We start from the raw sequence: 22,161 nt of genomic DNA, 5'->3' as shown, positions 1-22,161 counted from the left end.
GTGACATTGTGTATGCTTCCAATTCAGATGTACATATAGTTTGTTTGATGCAACAACTTGTCTTCAAAGCATTGCATATGTTATTTCACATGACTATTCAAACTATCAGAATTAGAATCAGATTTATTATCTCTGACTTAGGTTCAAAGACTTAAAGTAAATTTATTATCAAAGAATGTATAAATTATCCAATCTTGAGATTTGTCTACTTACAAGCAGCCACAAAGCAAGAAGATATGAAATTAAAAGTTTTTAATCATTAGAATAATTGAAAAAAATTATAAATTCCATGCAAAGGTACATGTAACAAGAAGCAAAGAGGATCAAGGAATTTATGGAAGGGCAACAAGAAAATGTGGCTTGTTATAGAGAGGAATTGATATGATTGAAACAGTTGTTCTGTCTTAGAACTGGCAAATGTGAAATGAAATTATTTGATGCTATTATTGCTGCTGAATGGATGGGTGACAATTTAATCACAATTCTGTATACACAGGCCTCTACAGAGGGAAACATTTTTTATTCACTTAATGAATCACTTGTGAACCATTAAGTCAATCAAAAAATTAACCTTAATTTTTTTAGCTGTCAGATTTTAAGTGACCTATGAGAAACACATACTGTAGCTTGAAAAATTGTATTGCAAATACCACCAATGTATGTCCGTAGCACCTTGGAAATTCTGCACTTTAAAAGTTTGTTGTATTTATTAAAAAGGTATGATTACAAAGTATGGTAAGTGCATGAGGGCTTATCTTATGGGACCACAGTTTAGTGCCTTTAGTAGTTCTCTAGAGCCCTCCAATAACAGACATATGAGTATTGAAATTACATTAAGGTACTTTAAGATCTACTACAAACCCCTTGATATCCCCTGAAGATCTTCTTCCAAACTTTTTATTAATCTGAAATAATTATGAGCAGGTAATAATGTAAATTAAGCAGGTGGCTTTTATAATGCAAATAATGCTAATGATCTATGGAAAATATACATAAAACATTGAACAAAACAGCACAGGAACAGGTTCTTCATCCCATAATGGTGTGCAGAAGTAATTAAATTAGTTATCAAATGCTAACTAAACTAATCCCTGCTGCCTACGCCATGTCCATATCATTCTGTTTATGTGCCTTTCTAAAAGCCCTTAAACACCTGTCACATTTGCCTCCACTACCACTCCAAGCAGTGAATTCCAGACATCCACCATAAGACCAAAGGATATATGAGCAGAATTAAGCCATTTGGCCCATTGATTCTGTTCTGCCATAACATCATGGTTGATTTATTTTCCCTCTCAACCACATTGTCCTGCCTTCTCCCTGTAACCTTTGGCATCCGTACTAATTAATAATCCCTATCAACCTCTGCTTTTTAGCCGCCATAGCCACCTGTGGCAATGAATTCCACAGATTCACCACCCTCCAGCTGTAAAAAAAAAATTCCTCCTCTGTTCTAAAGGGATGGCCTTGTATTCTGAGGCTGGGTCCTCTGGTCCTAGACTCCTCCGCTATAGGAAACATACTTTTCATGTCCACTCTATCTAGGCCTTTCAAAATTTGATAGATTTCACTGAAATTCCCCCCTCATTTTTCTAAACTCCAACGAGATCTATCAAACAGGGCCAGAGCCATCAAATGTGTCTCATATACTGTTTTAAAAAGAATCTTGTCCTGCACAATTTCTTTGAACTTACTCTTTTTCACCTTAAATGTATACACTTAAACGTATTAGGCATGTAAAAAATATACCAGCTTTCTATCGTGGCCTCTCATGATGTTATAAACCTCTACCAGATCTCCCCTCAGCATCTGCCACTCAGTTGAAAGCAACTCAAGTTTGTCCAACATTTCTTTATAGCATGCAACATCCTGGGGAACCTTTATGCAATTTCCCCAATGCCTCGACATTCTTCCTATAATGGTGTGACCATGACTGTATGCACTGCTCTAGATATAGCCTAGCTAGAGTTTTATCAAGCTACACCATAACTTCCCAATTCTTGAACTCAATTCTTCAACGAATGAAGACAGGCATGCCATGTGCCTTCTTTATCACCCTGTCACTCTGAGCCACTAAACAGAGATCAATGGACATCTGAAATAAAAGCAAAACAAAAATATTGCTCACACAGAATCTATAAAGGGAAAAAAACAGGTTGACATGCCATGTGCTGTATATTAATCCTTCAACACAATGGATGAAGATGTCCTATTGACAAACATGTCCTTTTGGAAGCAGAAGTGGTGGTGAGGGAAAGCAGTGTTTAATAAAAATGAAGACAATAAAGGACAACTCTGAATTTGCAGTATTGTTTATTTTCATCACCAATTCAATTGCAATTACAGAAACAGAGGACATGTGTTTAAAAAAAATGAACACATGATTTTGACAGGTAATGATTATTTTAAAAAGAACAATAATAAAACCTGAAAAATTCAAGGCATACATTAGTTTTTTATCATTGTTACCATTAGAAATATTGTTGTCAGTATCAGCTGTAGGAAGGTATCCCAAGATGAATTTAAAAAACTACCTTATACCCTAATAAATGAAGTTCAATGATCACTTATCTATATATATCCCTTTAGTTCTTTGCCAGTACAGCAAAGAGATTTGCTATTTGTTTTATTTGGCTTGGTTCAAAACACTGTTTTCACTGAGGCCATGTATTTAAAGATGAGTGGATGAAATTGTATGCTCTCTGCCAGTCTTCACAGATGTGCCAAAGCCCACTCGCCAAGTTCTATGGATTGGGAAAGATTTCTTGTTATCAGCTTCTTAAGAAAACAATTATATAATTTCCCTGAAAATTAGTTGAAAATATCTTAAACATCTGTCTGAAGACCTGCAGCCTACCTCTGTCAGAAAAAAAATCAAGCCAGACCTACTTGAATTTCATTTCCATTGGGTTCTGTATGTAGTACCAGCTAGCCTGTCTGGATTTGCTTGTTGTCCAAAATTCTAAGGATTCTTGATGTTGCTAATGCTAAAAAGAGCAGTCACTGATTTACTGTTGAGTTTAATAGCTGCTCTTTAACTGACATCATCCTTTTAAAGATTACGGTATATTAAAAGTGTTCTTCTCACCCTGCCTGTGGTGCTAAGTCTATAAAGTTACTGTGGGAGTCCATTCGGTGACGTAAATGGAATTGGAGAGGTTCAGAAGTAGATCCACTGCCAGTACTCACACTCTGTCACTAACTTGATGAAAGATTTAACATTCATCCTGAAGATCTAAAAAACAGCCATAGGTTTTAAATAAATATCAAAAAGTAAAGATAAATGAATTCAAAGTACATTGGAGTTCATGTAATTTGGCTGACTTAAGATCCTCCTACACCTAGGGATATCACCTACCAAACATTGCATTTCAAACCAAAATAAAATGGCTCATAAAAATAACTATTGCAAGCTTGTTCAAATAATTATTGCTTGTATGAAAACATTGATTAATAACAATAATACATAGATTTAGCCACTAGTTTAGTTGCTCGTATGAATAGTTGATAATTAAATTCTTTCTTGCCATCCATTGGAAACAATTTCATGCCTGCAGGGAAAATCAAATGTTTTTCTAAGTGTGAATAAATATAATTTAATTATACTGGCAATTATTCAGTATGGGCAGATTAAATGCTTTCTCATTGAACAGACAGCAGTTTTTCCAGACAAGTCCTGCTGGAGTTTATTGGAGATTTTGGACAGACAATATTGGAGCTTAATTTTAGGTGGCTTAATGTTCCTTCAGTTTACTTCATCTTCAGTACAATATTCCCTTCACTGCCAGTATTGGCAATGTTCTGCACTGTGGCTTTACACCTCATTTTCTTAATTGAGACTAATTAAGATATATTTCCTTAGTCCCATTTAGCTTTACCATTCATGCAGGAAATTCAAATCTATGAACTTAGATTTTTAAAATGTGTCACTAAAATTTCAGGTGAATAGGATAAGTACTAAGAACAAAGAAAGCATATCACAGAACACTATCTGAAATACATTTGTAGAAACAGAAATCCTGGAAATACTCACCTGGTGAGACAGGGTTGACATTATGCATCAATTACTTAACAGCAGACATAGTAAGTGCTAAAACCGAATAAGTATTTTCAGCCAAGAGTTTAGGAATGGGAAGGGTTTGGTAGGAAAGGAATACTAGAGCGAGGTCTGCTTAGTGGTTGGAGAAGAGGATTTATGAAACAAAATAGAAGCTGAAACAAACCAAAGTGAACTAATAATAAGATAAATGTTGAAACATAGCCTGGGCCCTTAGAAGAAGTAAATGTTTATAGCAAAATAGAATATCTATCCATGAGGAGTCTACTTCTACAACCTGTGAAACAAGAAAACCTCTGGTTTGTGAATGACTACGTAATTCATTACAGGTTGTCATGTAAGGAATACGTGAATGGAATACGTTATTATGGCACCATGTCATTTGTGAGCACCACACTAAAGTAAAACTAAGCCCATACATCCCGGATCCTATGTTTTTCTTTCAATTAATTTTGGAGTTACAAAACATAACAATGGCAATATGATGAAGTTTTAAAATGAACATGAGATAACTACGTACCTGTTGAAGCACAACACAGATGAGATTTTTAAAAAAGACAGAAAATGGATGAAATTCACAGGTTCATAAACAGTGAGTACCAGGTGATAATTAATGAATTGATTAATTAATTAGCAAGCAAGCACAAATGGCTGGCTACATTGGAAAGGTTGATGTATACTGAATGAACCATACAGTATTTTGAAGCAAATTAAATCACCAATGCGAAACAAGTGCCAGTGTTGTTGCTTAAAGGTTTGATGGCTCCAACCAAGCCAGCCGAAATGAGCTTTGCTGATATCATGAACGTAAAGCTGGAACATTTAGAATGGAAACCATTGCTGATTGCTAAAGGAAGGGGAGCCCATTTCATCTGACATGGCTAAATTGAAGAGATTGTCCATGCATTGTCAGCTCAGTGTTGGACTTAGTGATGTACTGAGAGATCATCTAATTACAGGAAAGCATTTAAAAACGGCTCCTAACAAATCACACCTCCTATTTAAAAGAACAGTTGAAATTGCTGGATTAATGGAAACAGCAGAGAGAGCTGCAATTAAGTTGCAGTCAGGAATGAAAGCATTAACAAAATGCTTTCCTGCAACATCTAAATGGAAACATGCATGGCCAAACAAATTTTGTTACCATTTTGTTGGGGTTCACATACACCAGACCAATACAGGCTTAAAGGTGAAATTTGCAGAAAATGCAGCAAAATAGGACACATATAAAGAGCATATCAGGCAGACAGAAATAAATGGACTGCACAGGGAAGAGATGAAGATAAAAATTAAAGTTGCAGTTTCAAAGAGATCACTAATCTGCACACTGTTGATGAAAAATGTGATGGTGATGACAGTGACACATAGCTAAGTATCTGAGATTTACAATGTTAAAACTAGCAAGAGACACCAGAGGTGAATGGCGAATTAATTAAAGTGGAATTGGACACTGCTTCGGCCATCCACAAAACGAGTTTAAATGGCATCGTAAAGATACTGAACTGAAGCCTGCAGATATCCAACAAAGAACTTATACTGGAGAAAGATAACTCCCATGAGAATAACATTTGGAACAGTGAAATATAACAACCAACAAGGCACATTGGGCTTGTATGTGGTAAAACCAGGAGGGCCATTATTATTGGACTGTGATCGGCTGAGACACCTAAAACTTGATTGGAGATATATCCACTATTTACATGCCACAGCAGTGTGAAAATGCCACAACCAAGTCTTACAAAGCCCGCCCAGTTCCTTATACCATCCGTGATAAAGTAGTCAGTGAGCTAGATCACATGGAGGCTGAAGGAATTATTTCTGAGGTTGAGTGGACAGTGTCAGTGGTCCCAGCAGCCAAGAAGAATGTGTCTGTCAGGATCTGTGGTGAGCTTAAGGTCAGCATCAACCCAGTACTGAAAGTAGATCAATACCCTCTGCCCAGGATAGAGCATATCATTGCAAACCTTGCAGGAAGGAGACACTTCAGAAAAGTGGACTTAGCTGAGGCTTACCTACAGATGGAGTTGGAAGAAGAGTCCATAGTGTTTCTCACCATGAACACTCACAAAGGGACCTATCACTATAATAGGCTTATATTTGGAGTTACATCTGCACCTGCACACCGGCAGTACGTTCTGGACCAGTTGCTGCAAGGCTGGCCAAGCACTCAGTGGATACCTGGATGAGATCTTTGTTACTCATCAGAATGACAAGGAATGTCTCCAGGATTCCAAGACAGTGTTAAAAAGATTAGAAGATTATGGGCTCAGAGCACGATGCAACAAATGTGAATTCTATAAACCAAGACTCACTTACTGTGGTCACACCATTGAGGCACAAGGATAACACAACTGCTGAGAGAAGTCAAGCAGTGGTGGATGCACCAAGACCAAAAGATGTGATGCCATTGCAGTCCTATTTAGGATTTGTCAATTACTACAACAGGTTCCTGCCAAGCCTGGCTACTGTATCTACCCCTTAAACTCATTACTACAGATTGGAAAGAAATGCAATGGACAAAGCAGTGTGAGATGGCTTTCCAAAAGACAAAGGGAAAGATTATACCAGACACAGTACACACACATTATGATCCACATTTTCTAGTTTTGCTTGTCTGCAATGCCCCACCTTATGGTGTATGTGCAGTACACGGTATGAGTAATGGAAGTGAATGCCCCATAGCCTTTGCACTACGCTCCTGTACCACTGCATTGAAAACTTATGCACAGATTGACAAGAAGTGCCTTCTGCTGGTTTGGGATATAAAACCTTTCAGTCAGTTCCTGCATGGGAGAGAGTTAACTCTCATTACTGATCATCCACCACTAGTGTCCATTTTCAATCCACAGAGAGTGTTCAGCTAACAGCAGCAGCACAAATGTAGAGATGGGCTCTCTTTCTTGGAGGACAATTACAAAATTGAATTCCAGAGGACAACTAATCACTGAACTGTTGATGAATTGTCCTTTTTACCCATGGAAAAGGAAATAGCTGGAAAATTTATGGAAGAGGACACTCCTTTTGGTGTATTCTCCCAAATGCAGATCCAAAGGGAACCCAGAAAAATACCCTTCACTGTTTCAGGTCTACATAGCAACCCAAAATGGCTGGAATGTGTAACAGAAATTCCAGTTCCCTCATTATTACCAGCTCCGGATGATCTTACCCTTGACAGGGGTTGTTGTACCATCTAAACTGAGAGCTACATGTTGGTCATCTAGGCGTGGTCAAAGTAAAAGCTGAAAACTTTGTCAAGCGGCTTGTGGTAGATCAGCAGATCCAACAGCTTTCCATGCAATGTTTGGGATGCCAACACATCCAGAAGATGCCAAGAGATGCACCTCTTCATGCCAGGGAATGAACTACATTACCCTGGCAGAGGATTTATTTCGATTTTTCATGACCATTCATAGCTACAAATTTCTTGGTAGTTGTGGATGCAGAAACAAAGTGGCCAGAGTCTTCCCAATAGCCTCCACTTCAGCCTCACACACTGTTGATGTGTTGAGAAGCTTCTCCTCAATGACTGGTGTTCCAGACTCTTTAGTCAGTGACAATGGACCATCGTTTGTTGTGGAATAGTTTCAGTCATTCCTGAAAATGAATGGAATAAAACATTTTACATTTGCACCGTACCACCCAGTTACAAATGACTTGGCAGAAAGGTTTGTCCCGCGACCAGCAAACACTGCGAGCAGTGTCAGCAGAACACATCACTGACTCTGAATCAGATACTCACCAATTTCATCCTTGCCTATTGCAATCCAGTACACTCCACAACTGACAACTCGCCCAATATGTGGTTCCTGGGTCGTCCCTTGCATTCATGCTTGGATCTCCTCAAATGCAATCTCAGAAGGAGTATGCAGGACAAACTGAAGGCTCCTCGAACAAGGAGGTTCAATGCTTCACCTCTGGACAACCAGTCCTGGCAAGGGACTATAGAGGTGATCAATATTAGGTATTTGGAAAGATTAAGGACAGAACTAGACCACTATATACAGTGTATATATTCATAATATATAATATACATATATAATAATAATTAGGAAACAATATATTACATATTTGAGTTGTGATGCATTCTGTAATGAGTTGGAGTTTATAGCTAAGGAGGGAAGATTGTAGTGTGTTTAATATTTGAGCAATGTTGTAAATATATTTGATTAAGCATTCTTTGATTGTTTACATAATTCATTGTGGATTATATGTAAGAAGTACCTGAAGGAAACACGCTATTACGCCACCATGTCATTTATGAGTGCCACACTAAAGTAAAACTAAGCACATGCACCCCAGCTCCCATGTTTTCCTTTCAATTAGTTTTTGAAGTTACAAAACATAACAATAGTACCTGCACCATCTACTTTAGAGAAAATGTGAGGTGGTTTAGATCCAGAATTTCAAGTCTAGAAAGTTGCAGTGGAAAAAAGAATAAGCCATTCTTCAGAGAATGCGGAATTAAGCTGATAATAATTGAATGGCTACAACACAGGAAATCAATCAGCCTGACAATTCCAAACCAATTCTTTGTAAAACCAATCCAGCTAGTTCCACTGTCCCATCATCTCCCCATAGGGCTGCAATTTTCTTTCTTGCAAATATGTATCCAACTCCTTTTTGAATACTACCATTGAATGTGCATCCATTTCTGCCTCCAGCTGCTTCTAGACCCTAATCAAACATTTCAAAAGGAAGTTTCTCTTTACATCACTTCTTTTTTTTTCTGGTTTCATTAATTCTATGTTTCCTTGCCCTCGTCCATTCACTATTGGGAGTAGTTTCTCTCTATCTGTTGATATTCTTCATGATTTTGAAAGCCACTATCAGTAGCCTGATAAGTTTTTTTGATTATCTGGAGAAGGTGTCGTTGTTCTTGTTGGAACAGAAAAGATTGCAAAGGAATCTGACAGAAGCTTTCAAAATCAACAAACCGGTTGATTTTCTGTCAGCTAGTAAATCATGGTTTAACTAATACTGTTTCATTAAAGTTAATGATTGTGGTCACTTTGACCATCATAAATATTGATCTACAAATAAATGGCTACATTTTCTAAATCAAAATGGGCTGGTGACTGGCTTCTGACTAAACAGAAGCTTTCTGAAGCACTGTTTGAGGTCTACGAATTGCCTCTAATGGAATATGTTTAATGAAAAGTGGGGCCAGATCATTTACTTCTTCACTGAATCATACATCCTCATCCTTGGGAGGAATACATGCTTATAGAAAAATAGAAGAGGGAGAGACCAGCATAAAAGATCAGTTGGTGAAGAGAATCTCCATGATGCCTATCAATGCTGATCCTATTTGTTTGCATTTGGCCTGTATCTCTCTATGCTCCAGGTGTCTATTCAAACACAGATATTCACTTCTTTCAATGTGCTTTGTCCTCCCATTTTGCCTGGTGTGTTGCTGAACTGTCTACTTCTACACTTTCTGTACTTCTGCTAAAATCATGAAACACCATATTCAACACATAGGCAGTTAAAACCCAAAGATCTACATCTTAAAAAGCTCAGATATACTACATTGGCTATTCTGAAGTTCAGTTCAAACCAAAAAGACCATAAGACATAGGACCAAATCAGGCCATACAGCCCATTGAGTAATCATAGCAGAGTTGTTATCCCTCTTCTCCTGCCTTCTCCCTGTAACCTTGGATGACCTTACTAATCAAGAACATCTCAACCTCCGCTTTAAATATACCCAATGACTTGTTGCAATGAATTCTACAGATTCATCACCCTCTGGCTAATGAAGTTCTTCCTCATCTCTGTTTGAAAGGGAATTCCTTCTATTCTGAGCCTGTGCCCTCTAATCCCAGACTCTCACACTAGTGGAAACTTCCTTACCACATTCACTCTATCTAGGCCAGGGGTTCCCAAACTTCTTTATGCCATGGACCAATACCATTAAGCAAAGGGTCCATGGGCCCCAGGTTGGGAATCGCTGATCTAGGCCTTTCAATATTAAGTAGGGTTCAATGAAAAGGAGCAAAAGTAAAGGAATTTTCTATAAGTTCAGCTAAATTTGCTAATTACGATGATTTAACTTACTAAGCTGCAATAAGACATAGTACCTCTGTCAATATTCCATTTGCTAGGGAGAAATTTTGGATAATCTCTAACATTTAGGCCAATGCAATGCCATTCCTCTCATTTAAACTACTTTGACCAGACATTGTACAGCTGCAATAATTATGGTTAAATGCTCAAGTAAGCTTATAATGAATCACTTGAAACTTATAAATAGCTGAAAGGCCAGATTTATTTATGCTTGAAATTCTTCAACATGTTAGTTACGGGACACATAGACCAAGTGTTAATGCTGAGCAATTTTTCATGTTTGAGCTAATATAGCACTTATACACCACATGTGTATTGCAGAAAATTACTTGCTGGCATTTCCACCTTTTACACACAGTACCATCAGTTTCTGCTGCACTCACGTTTAGCTCATTAAGCTCTTGGTAAAGGCAGCATTGTGCAAATTTCTACCGCCATCACACTCTCTGAGTCATGCTTGATAACAGTTACTATAGAAGCAATAATGAGTCATCTGAGGACAAGCAACAGAGGAGCTATGGATCTAAACAAGAAGGACTTAAGTCACGTCCTCTACTCAGTGAAAATTCCTGAAATGATAAATGACTGAACAAAAGTAAAACAAACCAGTGGGGGGGGGGGGGGGGGAGCTTTTGGAGGGATTCTGAGGGAGATGATTTATTTGCATAAAAAGGGTGAACAGCTTCAAGTTCCTCAGTGTCAAAATCTCAAAGAATCTATCCTGGGCCCAACACATTCATACAACCATGAAAAAGGCAAGCTGGCAGCTCTACTTTGTTAAGAGTTTGAGGAGATTTGGATATGTCACCAAAGACTCCTGGAAATTCTACCATTGGACAGTGAAGACCATTCTTACTGTTTGCATCTTAGCCTGGTATGGAGCCTTGAATACACAGAATTGCCTGAGGCTGTAAAGGGTAGTAGACTCAGCCAGCTCCTTCATGGGAACAACCTTCCCACCATCAAAAAGGCAACATCCATTATTAAAGATCTTCAGCATCTGGGACCATATGACCATAAAATATTGGTGCAGAATTAGGCCTTTTGGCTCATCGAGTCTAATCCGCCATTTCATCACGGCTGATCCAATTGTTTTTCCAGCCCCAATTTCCTGCCTTCTCCCCGTATCCCTGACCAATCAAGAATCTATAAACCTCTGCCTTAAATATAAATAAAGACTTGGCCTCCACAGCTGCCTGTGGTAAAGAATTCCATAGATTCACCACTCTCCACCTAAAGAAATTCCTCCTCATCTCCGTCCGGAAAGGACGTCCCTCATTTCTGAGGCTGTATACTTTGGTCTTAGACTCTTCCACCATAGGAAACATACTCTCCACATCCAGTCTATCAAGGCCTTTCATCATTCAATAGGTTTCAATGAGGCCACCTCTCATTCTTCTGAATTCTAGTGAATAGAGGCCCAGAGCCATCAAACACTCTTCATATGACAAGCCATTCAATCCTGGAATCATTTTCATGAATCTCCTTTGAACACTCTCCAGTTTCAGGACATCCTTTCTAAGATAAGGAGCCCAAATCTGCTGATAATACTCCAAGTGAGGCCTCAACAGTGTTTTATAAAGTTTCAACATTACATCCTTACTTTTATATTCTAATCCTCTTGATGGCATGTTCTCATCATGTTACTACCAAAGAATAAGTAGTAAACACAAAATACACTGCAGATGTTGGGGTCAAAGCAACATGCACAACACGCTGGAGGAACTCAGCAGGTCGGGCAGCATCCGTGGAAACGAACCACGGATGCTGCCTGACCTGCCGAGTTCCTCCAGTGTGTTGTGCGAGGAAGTAGTAAAGGAACCTGAAGACACCTACTCAATATTTTAGGAACAGCTTTTTCCTTTCTGCCATCAGACTTATGAAGGCCCATGAACACTACCTCATTATTCATCATTTGCACTATTTTATTTACTTGTAACTTTTATGTCTTACACTGTATTGCTCCCACAGAACAACAAATTTCACAACATATGTCAGAGATAATAAATCTGATTCTGATAATCAGGATAGTTTTGTGCATGGGAAATCATGTCTCACAAGATTGATTATTTTGAAGAGTGACTAAGAGGATTGACAAGAGCAGAGCCATAGATAATGTCTACATGGACTTTCCACAGGGTTGTGTAGTCTGCAAGGTTTTAAAATGTGAGGGGACCTGTCGAGATTTGCCTGCAGAGCAGGAGATTGCTTGGGTTATTAGTAATATAGCAAGGGCCAACAAAAGGAATTGAGGTGTAATTGAAGTGGCCTTTGTGGTCTAAGTGAGCCAAGGTTAGACTGGGAGCCTTTGGCTCAACAGGCATTGGCGAGAACAGGCAGTGGCTCTAAGTAAGTTTCTAGTAAGTTTTTTTTTCTCTTTCTTTGGGTCTCTGGTATTGAGTCTGACTCAGTGGCTCAGACGGGAAAGGGAAGAAAAGGGGAGAGAAGAGATGTGCAGTAGTGGTAGGACATTCCATAGTTAGAGGAGCAGACAGGAGACTCTATGGATGTGAAAGGAACACCCGGATTGTATGTTGTCTCCCAGGTAACATGGTCACAGATGTCTTGTATGAAGTTCACAGCATTCTAAAGGGGGAGGATGAACAACCAGATGTCTTGGTGCATATTGATAACAACAGCATAGGCATGAAAAGGAATGAGGTCCTGAAGAGAGAATATAGGGAGTTAGATAGAAAGCTGAAAAACAGAACCTCATGGGTAATAATCTCTCGTGCCAGATGAATCTACGCACTATACAGAATAAGGAAGATGCTCATGTAGCGCAGTTAGAGCTTGGCAGATATGATGTTGAGGGCATCACTGAGGCCTGGCTGAAAGATGATCATCATTAGGAGCTCAACATTGAAGGATACACATTCTATCAAAAGGACAGGCAGGTAGGCCAAGGTGGTTGGATGGCTCTGTTGGTAAAAACTGAAATCAGATTCTTAGAAAGATCCTTAGGATCAAAAGATGTAGAATCCTTGTAGATAGAGTGAAGAAACTGCAAGGGTTAAAAGAATCTCTTGGGAGTTATTTACTGACTTCTGAATACTAGCCATGATATGGGGTACCAATTATAATGGGAGAAAGAAAAGATATGAAAACATGGTAATGTTACGATATTCATGGAGAATTGCAATATACAGGTAGATATGGAAAATTAGATTGGTGCTGAATTCCAAGAGAGAGAATTTGTTTGAATGCCCACAGGATAGCATTTTAGAGCAGCTTCTGGCTGAGCACATTAGGGAAAAGGCATGTCTGGATTGGGTGTTGTGTAATGAACTAGATTTGATTAGGAAGCTTAAGGTAAAGGAACCCTTAGGAGACAGTGATCATAATATGACAGAATTCACCCTGCAGTTTGAGAGGGAGAAGCAAAGATCAGATGTATCAGTATTACAGTGGAAAAAGGGAATAACAGAGACACGAGAAACAGCTGACCAAAGTTGAATGTAAGTGGACACTAGCAGGGATGACGCCAGAAGAGCAATGGCTGGAGTTTCTAGAACCAATTTGGAAGACGCAAGTTAGATACACCCCAAAGATGAAGAAGTATCCTAAAGAGCAGATGACATTTCCGTGGCTGACAAGTGAAGTCAAAAACAACAGAAAAGTGAAAGGGAGGGTATATAATATAGCAAAAAAATTAGTGGGATGTTAGAGGATTGGGAAGCTTTTAAAATGAACAGAAAGGAAATTTTAAAAACCCACACAGAGAGGAAAGATGAAATATGAAGGTAAGGTAGCCAATAATATAAAATGAGACACCAAAAGATTTTTTTCAGATGTATAAAGAATAAAAGAGGGGTGAGAGTGGATATTGGACCACTGGAAAATGGTACTGGATAGGTAGTAATGGGGGACCAAGAAATAGCAGATGAACTTAATAAGTATTTTGTGTCACCATGGAAGACAATAGCAGTATTCCAGAAACTCGAGACTGTCGGGTGCCAGAAATTAATGTAGTTGATATTATTATTATTGAGGATGAAGTTTGGGGGTACTTGGAGTCCACTAATGAAGTTGGAAAAGTCAGCATGTTTTCCTTAAAATGAAATCTTATCCAAAAAATATGCTGGAATTCTTTGAGGAAATAACAGGCCAAATGAACAAGAGAGTCAGTGGATGTTGTTTACTTGATTTTCAAAAAACCTTTGACAAGATAAGAGCCCATGGTATTACAGGAAAGATAATAACATGAATAGAAGATTGGCTGACTGACAGGAGGCAAAGATTCAGGATAAATGGGGCCTATTCTGGTTGGCTGTGGGTGACTAGTGGTGTTCCACTATTAGGACTGCTTCTTTTTGCATTATATGTTAACAATTTGGATAAAGGAATTGATGCCTTTGTGGACAAGATTGCAGATAATAAAAGATAGGTGTGGGGCAGGTAGTTTTGAGGAAACACGGACTTCAACAGATTAAGAGTATGGGTGAAGAGTGCTAGATGGAACATAATGTAGGGAAGTATATGGTCCCGCACTTTGCTTGAAGGAGTAAAGGCATAGACTATTTTCTATACAGGGAAAAAATACAAAAATGAGAAGTGCATAGGGATTTCGGAGTCCTTGTGCCGGAATCTCAAAAAGTTAATTTGCGGGTTGAGTCAGTAGGAAGGAAGACAAATGCAACATTCGCATTCATTTTGGAAGGACTAGAACATAAGAGCAAGGGTGCCATGCTGGGGCATTAGTCAGACAGATCTTGGAGAATTGTGAGCAGTTTGGTCCCCTTATCAAAGAAAAGATGTGCTGGCATTGGAGAAGGTCCAGAAAAGGTTCATGAGAATGATTCTGGTAATGACAGTGTTATATAGTAGGATCAGGGGAATCTCATTGAAACCTATCAAATATTAAAAAGCTTAGACAGAGTGGACGTGGAGAGATATTTCCTATCATGTGAGAGTCTAGGACCAGAGGGCACAACCTCAGAACAGAGTGACATCCGTTTAAAACAGAAATGAGAAAGAACTTCTTTAGCCAGGGGGTTGTGAAAATGTGGTATTCAATGCCATGGACAGTGGTAGAGGCCAAGTCCTTGAGTATATTTAAAGCAGTGGTTGATAGGTTCTGAGTAAGTCAGTGCATTAAATGTTATGGGGAAAAGGCAGGGGAATGTGGTTGAGAGGGACAATAAATCAGCCATGATTGATTGGTGAAGTAGATTCGATGGTCCAAGTGGTCCAGTTGTGCTCCTATGTCTTATAGTCTTAATGCAGTGGAATTAGTAGGCCTCTGTTAGTCTTGATAGACTATGGATTTGTGCCTTGGAAAGTTTCCAGGGCACAGGCCTCGGCAGGGTTTTTTTTAATGGAAGACTGGCAGTTGCCCAAGCTGCAAGTTTCCCCTCTCTACCGATGTTGTCCAAGGGAAAGGCATTAGGACCCATACAACTTGGCACCGGTGTCGTCCCAGAGCAATGTGTGGTTAAGTGCCTTGCTCAAGGATACACACGCAGTCTCAGCCAAGACTCGAACTATCAACCTTCACATCACTAGATGAACTCCTTAATCACTTGGCCACGCGCCAACACAGTGGAATTAGTATAGGCAGGCTCAATGGACAGCATAGACATGATAGACTAAAATGTATCTTTCCATGCTGTACAACATTTTGACTCTAAGTGAAGGCAGAAAGTTAGTAGCCCTTCAGAAAGTGCCCTCACAGGACCCATTTAGAAGACCCAGCAGATTTCACAAGGCCAACTCACAACACCATTTAAATACATTACAAGTGGTAAATTACAAAGGTGGGTTTATTGAATTGGAAGCATACAGCCTTGACCTGCTGATTAAGAATTAAGGAATGCAGTTGCTGAAAGTCAAACAAAATGCGTGAACCTTAATGACTCATTGTGCTGTGGCTAGATTTTCAACATTTGCAAAAGAATTGGATATGATTTCACAAATGAGACTGTTCACAGGCTGCTAACTGGTGGGAAGGATTTTAACGATGTTGTTCAAATGCAAACAGCATTGTTAAAATGGGGAATAACAACTATCCAAGTGCAAAGTTGGATAGCAATAACATGAGAGGCATGAGTTTCTGAAGTGTATTAAGTACAACTTATTTGAGTTGTATTTTACTGGACCATTGAGGAAGATGGCAGTTCTGGACATGGTTCAGGGAAATGAGTCAAAGAAAGTGAACTTCGAGCATAGAACATAGACAACTACAGCACATTACAGGCCCATCAGCTCACAATGTTGTACCAACCATGTAACCTACGCTAGAAACTACCTAGAATTTCCCTACCACATAGCCTTCTATTTTTAAGCTCCATGTACCTATCTAAAAGTCTCTTAAAAGACCCTATTGCATCTGCCTCCACCACCATCACTGGCAATGCATTCCATGCACCCACCACTTTCTGTTTGAAAAAGCAAACCCTGACATTCCCTCTGTACTTACTTCCAAGCACCTTAAAACTGTGCCCCCTCATGTTAGCCATTTCAGCCCTGGGAAAAAGCCTCTGGCTATCCACACAATCAATGCCTCTCACCATCTTATACACCTCTATCAGGTCACTTCTCATCCTCCATCGCTCCAAGGAGAAAAGGCCAAGTTCACTCAAGTTATTTTCATAAGGCATGCTCTCCAATCCAGGCAACATCCTGGTAAATCTCCTCTGCACTCTCTCTATCGTATCCACATCCTTCCTGTAGTGAGGTGACCAGAACTGAACACAGTACTCCGACTGGGGTACCAAGGTCTTATATAACTGTAACATTACCTCACGGCTCTTGAAGTCTATGAATGGAGTGGTGTAAAATGGGAAATGTGTCACCAAAGATTCTCTCAAGAAAGATATGAAAACTCTTGAGATCCTGCAAAGGAGATTTACCAAAATGATTCCAGGGATGAAGGACTTAAGTTAATGTGAAAAAACTGTGATCGTCTTCCATGGAACAGGATATGTTGCAAGAAAATCCAATACATGTATTTAAAATCATGAAGAACAATTGATGGACCAAAAGGATAGAACTGTACCCATTAGCAGACAGACCAAGAACTAGAGTACAAACAATGAAGTTGACTGATAAAGGACCAACAATGGCACGAGAGATTCTGCAGATGCTGGAAATCCAGAGCAACACACACAAAGTGCTGGAGGAACTCAACAGGTCAGGCAGCATCCATGGAAATGAAGAAACAGTCGATGTTTCAGGCTGAGACCCTTCATCATGACTGGAAAGGAAGGAAGAAGAAGGCAGAATAAGAAGGTGCGTGGTAGGGAGGCTGATAGGTGAGAGGAAAGCCAGCGTGGTGGAGGGGGGGGGGGTGAAGAAGAGGGAGGGGTAAAGATTTCCAGAAGTTAGAGAAATCGATGTTCTTGCTATCAGGTTGGAAGCTAACTGCCTATCACTGTCCCCTGGTGTCCCTCCTTTTCCTTTCTCCCATAGTCCACTCTTCTCTCCTATCAGATTCCTTTCCCATCTATCACCTCCCTACTTCTTACTTCCTCCCCCACCCACTTGGCTTCATCTATCACTTTCTAGCTTGTTCTCTTTCCCCTCCCCTCACCACCTTATTCAGGCTTCTTTCCCCTTCCTTTCCAGACCTGCTGAAGGGCTTTGACCCGAAACGTCAACTGTACTCTTTTCCGTAGATGCTGCCTGGCCTGCTGAGTCCCTCCAGCATTTTGCGTGTGTTGTTTATACAACTAGTAATTAGGGCCAGGAATGTGTCTGCAAGATTTGTGGTGGGGACACATTCATCTGTAGTGTCAAAAGGTAGCTGAATAAGTATCTGTGAGAAATAAAAGTGCAGGGCTATGGGGAGAGGGCTGGACTCAACAGCCTTCAATGTTGTAATTATTCTCTGAGTCTTTGTGGAGAGAAATCATTGATAGACCTATGATTTCACTCCCCTGGCAAGCATCTTAGAATATTCTTGTTGACACAGGCACTAAATGAAATCATCTATTGAAAAGATTCAAATCTCTGATCCATGGATAACAGGCAATTGTATTCCAGCCATTACACCAGGAGGTTCCAGAGTCAATGTTTGACTCTATGTATAGTTAAAAAAAACAATTCCATGTCACGGCCAGAACACTGACTCTCAATCTGTAATAATCTGTAATTAGGTGCTGCCTAATTATTTTGTACTACCCACAGAAGAAGACTGGAACAAATGGAAGAGGGTGATAATCCAAATAAAGCAATGTACAAATTATCGCCAATCATACGGCTAAAGGAAGCAACTGGTATTTTCTGAAGAGCTTACGCCTGTTCTTGGCTGTATTGTGTTTAATGAACCAAACTAAAAGCAGTAACCCAAGACTGGCGTGTCAGTAATTTTATCCAAAATACTTCATTTCACTTCAGAAGGGAGCCAAATGTAAGCTGCACCTTAACAGTTGTGAGGAAAATGTAAAAATTGGAACAGTCAAGACTGAACTGCAGTAAAACCTGAATCAGAGAGGGCTTACAGGCATATTCAAAGTTCTTTCTATGCATACTAACCAATGGCAGTGGTGAAAAACTTCTGTTTCTGAATAAAAATGGAAATGTATTTATTGTTTAGAAAGCTATATTATATTCAAACAAGGCAGTAACTATGAAATCTCTCCAACGGATAGGTTGAACCCTATCTCTATTGGCAGCAAGGAAGGCAGGGGTTGTCATAAGTAATCATTAAAAAGATCAAATATAAGTTAATTCCAAGAAGATGGCAACAGCATTTGAATGTATCACAAAAGCATAGAGGTAAAGAATAAGAAAAGTGAGGAAAGGACAACTTGTCTTAATCAATAGAACAAAATACACTGTAGTGATGGCCTATTTGAGAATGACAATAAATCACCAGTGTAAAGAAATAGCCAGTATAAGGGATAATTGTCAGGACATATTTTAAATGGAAAAAGTTTCGCAAACTGACAGGGTAATAGCTTTAATACAGAGTTCAGTAAACTTAAGTAATCAAATGTGAAATAGAGTGTACTAAGCACATAATATGCAAATAAAAAAGGATGAAGCAAAGAGCCTGAGAAGTGCAGTAAAATATTAATGTAGATACAAAAGGAAGTTCTTCAGTTGTTGCCCAGAGAACTGCTCGATAAACAAAGGAGATTAAATCAATTTAAGAGCCTTTTCAAATCTTCCAGAACTTAACTATAAAAATACACAATACGGAGTGTGTAGTACTGCATTAAAAACAATAATCATTGTCCCTTTTCAAAGGGTTGATCCTGATTTCGCACCCACCTGAACTGTCAGTCCTATATCCAGCTACATCACTAGGTTCTTCAGAAATCATAACTGACACTTGCATTCACACCACATAGGACAGTAGAAATCCTAGACAAGATTGAAGTTAATACTGCCAAGGACAGGTATACAAGTAATCCCGTTGTTCAATACGGAGAGCTCGTTATATGATGCTATATGGGTGAAAATGAGGAATAAGAAAGGAATGGCCACATTAATAGGATTGTATTATAAACCACCCAACTGTCTCTGGGATTTAGAGGAGCAAATTTGATGAGAAATTGCAGACTGTTGCAAGAAACATAAGGTTGTGATTGTACATGATTTTAACTTTCCACATATTGATTGGGATTCCCATACAGATCACCTAGGAGGAGGTGTTTGCTGTCTAGAAGAAAATTAGAGTGGATAAATCTCCAGTGCCTGACAAGGTGTTATCTCAGACTCTGTGAGAGGGAGGCTACCTCAGAATTTCAAAAGCCCCAGCAGAGATTTTAAAATGTCTTTAGCAACAGGTGAAGTGCCGAGGGATTAGAAGATAGCTAATGTTGTTCTGTTGTTTAAGAAAGGCTCTAAGAATAAGCCAAGAAATTACAGGCTGGTGAGCCTGACTTCAATAGAGGGAAAGTTATTGGAAGGTATTCAAAGGGACTGGATACAAATATTTGGATAGACAGGGAATGAGTAGGGAAAGTCAACATGGCTTTGTACATGGTAGATCATTTCTAACTAATCTTTTATAGTTTTTTGAGGAAGTTACAAGGAAAGTTGATGAAGGCAAGGCAGTGGATGTTGTCTATATGGTCTTTTAGTAAGACCTTTGATAAGGACCCTCATGGGAGGTTGGTCAAGAATGTTCAGTCGCTAGGCATTCAGGATGAGGTGGTAAACTGGTTAAGACATTGGCTTCCCTGGAAAAGTCAGAGAGTGGTAGTAATCACTCTCTAACTGGAGGCCTGTGACTAGTGTGTATGCTGCAGGGATCGGTTATGGGTCCATCTGTGGTGAACTACATATACCTGTCTGGACACCCCCCCCCCCCCCCCGCTGACTGCTCCCATGGCTCCTCCCATAGACCCCGGTATAAAGGCGATTGGAGGCACAGCCCCGGCCTCAGTCTCCAGGATGTTGTGTGGTGGTCACTTGCTGCTTGTTCTTCCTTCCAGCCAATAAAAGCCTATATCTCGCCTCACGTCTCCGAGAGTTATTGATGGTGCATCACCATCGTCATCTATATTAATGTGGTAAACTGCTTCAGCAAATTTGAGTATGACACTAGGACTGGGTGTGTAGTGGACAGCAAGAAAGCCTGTGAAGGCTCAGAGAGAGATCTGACTCAGCTGGAGAAATAGGCTGAAAAATGGCAGATGGATCTTTTTGCAGACAAGTGTGAGGTGTTGTACTTTGGGAGGACCAACCAGTGTAGGACTTACAGTGAGCAATATGACATTGAGGACTCTACTGTAGAAGCACAGATGGATCAGGGAATACAGATCCATAATTCCTTGAAAGAGGCATCACAGGTAGATAAGATCGTAAAGAAAGCTTTTGGCACATTGGCCTTCACTGAAGTATTGAATACAAGAGTTGAGATGTTATGTTGAAGTTGTATAATATGTTGGGAAGCCTAATTTGGAGTGTTGTGTGCAGTTCTGGTCACCCACCTAAATGCAAATAACAATGAAAGAGTACAAAGAAACTCCACAAGGATATTGCCAGGACTTTAGACCCTGAGTTGTAGGGAAATGTTGAATAGGTTAGGACTTTATTCCCTAGAGCGTAGAAGAATGAAGGGAGGTTTGATAGAGATATACAAAATTATGAAGGGTATGAATAGGGCAAATGACTTTTCCCCCCACTGATGCTGAGTGAGATTACAACTATAGGTTATGGGTCAAGGGTGTTTAAGGGAAATATGAGGGGTATCTTTTTCACTCAAAGGGTGGTGAGAATGCGGCATGAAGTGGTGGGTGTGGGTTCAAGTTCAACATTTAAGAGAGGTTTGGATAGGTGCATGAATGGAGAATACGGAGAGCTGTGATCTGGAAGCAGGTCCGTAAGACTAGGCAGGTTAATAGTTTGGCATGCACCAGAGAGGCTGAAGTGCCTTTTTCTGTGCTGCAGTGTTCCAAAACTTTATGACTCTATATGATCATATAATGATCAAATCTTTTTTTAAAGATGGGCACAGAAGGTTATAAGATAATTAATAGAGTAGGATGCACCATTCTGAAATTATCAATTCTGAAATGGAAAAGTAAACAATAATAACACAATATGCTGACAATATAAACATAATATAAATTACCATATAAGTAAAACAAATGAGGAAATAGAACATTTGGTGTTAAAGTGATACAGGTAATTATGAGGTGGCTGGTTCTGTTGATACCAGCTATGGCTTCTCTCTGTACTCATTCAAAGTGGAAAATATAATATAAATTGGGAAATGGAGAGTTTAGGAAAACAGCTTTCTAGTCCAATTAAAACATACTCTATTTGTAAAACAACTGGAAAAAATTTAGAGCCTCAAGTAGTTTAGATTGATTGATAAATTACAAGTTAAGATCCCCCTGGAATTGTGACAATCCCATATACTGGTGAACTGGAAATATTCAGAGGGAGCTGAGTACTACCACCTGGCAACAAAATGTGGAAGAGCTCACAAAGGAGACAGCATCATGCTGCTGCACAGGAAGGGAGAAAACAAGACTAAATGAAATACAACAGTGTTTAAGAAGAACATGATGCTCATTCATAGGGTAAATACAAGTAAAAATAGAGTAGTCTCGAAGTAGAATGAATCAGAGACTTATTAT

This window comes from Hemitrygon akajei, chromosome 12 (assembly GCF_048418815.1).
Source record: "Hemitrygon akajei chromosome 12, sHemAka1.3, whole genome shotgun sequence".
NCBI lineage: Eukaryota > Metazoa > Chordata > Chondrichthyes > Myliobatiformes > Dasyatidae > Hemitrygon > Hemitrygon akajei.
This window is presented reverse-complemented; position numbering follows the sequence as displayed.